Source organism: Phaethon lepturus, unplaced genomic scaffold (assembly GCF_000687285.1).
Source record: "Phaethon lepturus isolate BGI_N335 unplaced genomic scaffold, ASM68728v1 Scaffold46989, whole genome shotgun sequence".
Classification (NCBI taxonomy): domain Eukaryota; kingdom Metazoa; phylum Chordata; class Aves; order Phaethontiformes; family Phaethontidae; genus Phaethon; species Phaethon lepturus.
In genome coordinates this window covers 1-4,570 of record NW_010562189.1, presented here as the reverse complement: position 1 = coordinate 4,570, position 4,570 = coordinate 1, and the positions used below count along the sequence as shown (strand labels likewise).

Below are 4,570 nucleotides of genomic sequence, written 5' to 3'. Positions count from 1 at the left end.
GGGGACCGGCCCCGCTCCGGTCCCCCCTCTCCAACCCCCTTCGCCCTTCCCACCCCTCTCCTGGCCCCTGCTCGACCAGCGCATGATTAGCAAGTCAGGGAGAGAAGTGTCTTCGGAGGCAGAGTTGCTGCAAGGCGGAGGGTTGGGAGAGATACTCTCATCTTGCTGGTTAGTCAAGTTATTGGTGTGGCTTTAGGCAAGTGCTCCCGCAGTGCCAGAAGGTCTTCTGTGTGTTTTCCCTGACAGGTCAGCTCAGCTCCTTTTCTGGGCATATCCTTGTACTGAAAGAGTCACATCACTCTGTGTCATACCCCTTTGAGTGGTCTTTGATACAAGTGTAATTGATACGATGGCTGGATCATTGTTGCTGTCCCCATTGTCACCCCAGCAAACATACAAGAATAAAATAGATGGGAGGTAGTAGTTCTTTCCCATTTCTGTGTGGATGAGACTTTTCACCCCACTTTGTAAGGATGCTGCAGCTCCAGCTCTGGGGCTTCCTTGCTGTCATCAGTTGCATGGGGTGACTCTTGCCAAGAGGCTCCTGTGAGCTTCAGACTGTGGCCGTGGGGTGTAAGGTTGTGCCCTGCAGCCTTGGCAAATAGCCCATATCTTAAACTCATCAAACCCTAAATATCATGGAAGTGAAGAATCGATTTAACATACAAGAGAGCTTTGAGAGCCGCAACTCGCAAAGCTATGGCTCAGCACCAATTTCTCATTAACTCCTCAGACACAGAGCACTTTGCAGCCACTCCACAGAAAGCTGAATGCTTGCTGCTTCACCTTACTGAGTGTGCTACCACAGTATAATACTTTTCCTTCTGCATGGTCCAAACCTTTCACAGAGCTCAGGAAACATATTCCAACTTTCTCATCCACATTTCCTTGGGCTATTTTCTTCCTTCTAACTGACCCTTTTGTCCTTTTCTACTGTTCTTCTCAGTTCTGCAGCTTATCTCCTTTTCCTCTCTACAGTAGGATGTCTACACTAGGAAACAGTGCTTGATCGTTTCGTGATCATGTTCCTTCCTACTCTGAAATCCCTTATTTTTAACATTTTCTTGCATTGTTCACCATTTAGGAGTCTTGGTCCTTACTCTGGGCTTTGAGAGGAGATTGCTGAGGATTTGGCAAAATAGGAAGCACTGAATTTATAACCAGAGTGAATCTATGTCAATAAGATCTTTTTAATCTGTGTCTGATATTACATGTGGCAAGGACGTGTGCTTTCACATGGGATCTGTCTGCAGTATCACTGTGTGTTTGGCAAACTTCATAGGGATTAGTTTGCCTGTAGCATGCTGCTTGACTCCTGTCCCAGTTTGTATCTAGGAGATTTTTCATTCTCTCTTTTCCCATTTTTTTGATGAAACAGGCAATAACTATCCTTTCTGTATAATAAGCAATGTACCATATAGAGTAATATTTTAATAACAAAAATGGAAGTGAAACTGTAAATCCAAGCAGAAGTCATTAACGTAAAAATGAACATTGAAGAAATGGGATTTCTTAACGGTGCTTAGAGCTGGAGACCTGAACTTTTTTTGAGTGGAAAACAGTGTAACAGCATTGTAAAATGGGTTTTCTAATGCATACTGAAATGTATTCTCACTACTGTCTTCTCTATTTGTTCTGGTCTTGATGGCTCTCTACTTCCCATCATCTTCTTTCAGTATTTTATTTGCATAGTGAAATAGAAAGATTAACCCCCCAAAATCCCCACCCCACAGTTAAATACAAAAGAAGGTCTGAGAGAAAGTTCTTCTACTTATTTTCCCTTCTGGCACAGAGAATGGCATATTATTCATACATTAATATTCTCAGTTACACCCTTTTCCAAGCTGACATACAATGAGGTAGTGCTAGAGAGTAAAATGCCCATTTTGCAGCCCGGAGAGGTTTAATTAAATGTATTTTAATGTCCTTAAAGATTTGAACTTTATTTGTCCTTGCTTTTGTAATCAGTCACAGCCTTCTTTTAGAGGGCATTTTTTGTTAGAATAGTGCAATACTTGGGGAATGCAGCTCCGAAGCTTCAGTGGTTTCTAGAAATACACTTTCATAATAGGACTTATTTTCATAACTGAATCCAGTGAAGAAAAAAGATGGCATAAACTGCTACGATGTACCTTCTTTAAAAACATTCTTTTTTAACTGTCATTTTGGTTTAGAAAAAGAAAAAAAGCTCTATGGGCTGAAAGTGCTAGTCAAACGCACTGTCAGCTAGACTGATGTGAAGCGGTGCTGACATTTTTTTGTTAAAAAAACCCCACAACTTTGTTTAATGAATTTTGAATGTAAAAGAAAAAAAGACACTATAGGGTGATCAGCGAAATGCTGAACACAGTAAACATCCTTCATGACAAAGAATACAAATACCCTGCAGATCTGCTTTCAATAGCAATTACTAGGCCCCCTGCTTTCAATAGTTAATACCGAGGCCCCTCTCTCACCAAGCCTTAGTGGTAACAATCACAAGCCAATGCTTAAAATGTTGACATACTAAGCACATTTAGAAAAACCTATGTCTGCATTCCCTATGGATGGTGTAGCATAACTGTCTAACACCTAAAGTGCAGCAACTAAAAACAAAGTGAACTGAGCTAATGAGTTGTATGTAAGAGTAACGAGTGCTCTCTTAAGATATTCCCCTTCTACCTTGCATGATGTCAGTGGACCTGTAGCTGGTCCATATATATATTTAGACTCTAACAGGCTGTATGTCTCCTTGGAAAATATTTAGGAAGAATATCTCTATTAGAAAAAATAAGATTGAAAGTTGTTGAGAGAGGCATTTGTCTTATGCTCATTCATGCCAGCTGCTGGGACCAGGCATCATCATCGTGGACTGTAAAAAAGTATGTCAGTAAAGATCTGGAATGAAACTTTTGGATAAACAGTGAAAATAAAGATGATAAATTGGTGCTGGGGGAGAGATATAAAAAGGCAGTGCAAAGGAGAAATAAAAATAATATGCTGAAGATTTTGAATCCATATCTAAAGAGAGTGATGAGGGGCAGGCAAGGATTAGTAAACTTATGGAACAAAACTCTGAAATTTGATAGTCTGGAAATACCACATTCTCAAAAAAAAGCTGACAACCTCCCTCTTATTTTCTTCCCTTTAGCCTGGCTGGGAGCTGGTGTACAAGCAGTTTCACACGCAGGGTTTGAAATATGGCAGAGAAGTTACAGAGCATTTGCTGTGCCGGTTTTGGACAACTTACAAGGTCAGTTAATCCTGACATGAAAAAGGACAGCATCCATTACATCCTGTCCACTGAGTCAGACCAACGGCTTTCAGTCTGCAGTTTGAAGACCTTCCTCCTGGCTCTTTTTCCATAGGACTCTATGACAAATGATTCTGGAGTATAAATTAATTTCTCTCTGTAGATGGGGTCCACATGTCCATTGAAACTTTTTTAGGAGTCTGCAGCTGAAAAGGGCTGAAAAAGCTTTGCAGTAGGCTTTTAAACTTTACCCAGCACTTAGCTATCTGATGATGATGGTTCCTGGAGAGCCATCTGTCATGGCACTGAAGACAGCTCCTGAAGCGCTGCAGTTTGCTTACGTTATTCAGAATTGGTTGAGGATTTGCAACACCCCAAGGAGAAGTAAAGTCCCAGAGTGAGAGTGGGATTTCTTCTGGCTCGATTCTGGAGAGAAAAGTGGCTGGAGGATTTTGTGCTAGTATGGCAAGCAGGAGCTTGTGTGCACTTTAACACGTTTGGTTCCCTAGATTGCTCTTACAGCCCCGCTGCAAACAAGCAAGTGTAAGTGTTATGTGACTCCTTAGGGAGTTAGTGGTGTTGTGTTTGTATATAAACTTTTGTCTGAGAGATAATGGCAACTTTCCCTGGCTGACAGTCTCTGAGACTGGCAATTTTCCTTGCTGTAGCCAATAGGATTTTCAGCTATTTGCACTCAATGAAGTGTCTTCAGTTTTCTCGAGAATGAAGAGGGCTCTTGCAGAATTTAATAGCACATAGATTAAATGCAAAAGAATCACACTGACAGTAAGAAAAGGCATATGATGGTGATGGGCCTGGTAATATGTATATACGGGTGCTTTAAAAGATGATAGGGTATTACACTAGTTCAGCCTTACAATGTTCTGTTTGCACATAGCTAGAGGTTTTATTTGGAAGAACCTCTACAATACAATTTTCCCTTTGTCATCGTACTTACCGGTGGTTTGTTGGCAGAACCTGAGGAGGTTTTCAGGTCATGTTTTGCTAGAGATGACGGTTTTGGTGTCCAAGCTGTTACAAGTCAGGGGGCGGGGAAAACACTTGCATGACTGGCATTGGTGGTTCAGTGGTAGAATTCTCGCCTGCCACGCGGGAGGCCCGGGTTCGATTCCCGGCCAATGCAGTTTAACTTTTCCCCTGTTTTCTGCACACCACACACACACACCACACCACCCCATCCCCCGCCTTATTTCTCCTTCCTTTTCCGCTTCCGTCCTGGCCGCCAAAACCTCCTTCAGCTGCGTCGCGGCGCGGGTTTGTGCGTGTGAGGGGAAGCTCCGCGGCGAAGCGGCGGCCGGGGCGGGCCCCCACATGCGG

General features: G+C 42.6%; 1 non-coding gene across 1 annotated transcript; it reads left to right on the top strand.

Annotated features, from left to right (window-relative positions):
• Window positions 1-4,305: 4,305 nt before the first annotated feature.
• TRNAG-GCC lies at window positions 4,306-4,376 on the top strand. Its single transcript has one exon. It is a non-coding gene; the product is annotated as a tRNA-Gly (tRNA).
• Window positions 4,377-4,570: the final 194 nt, after the last annotated feature.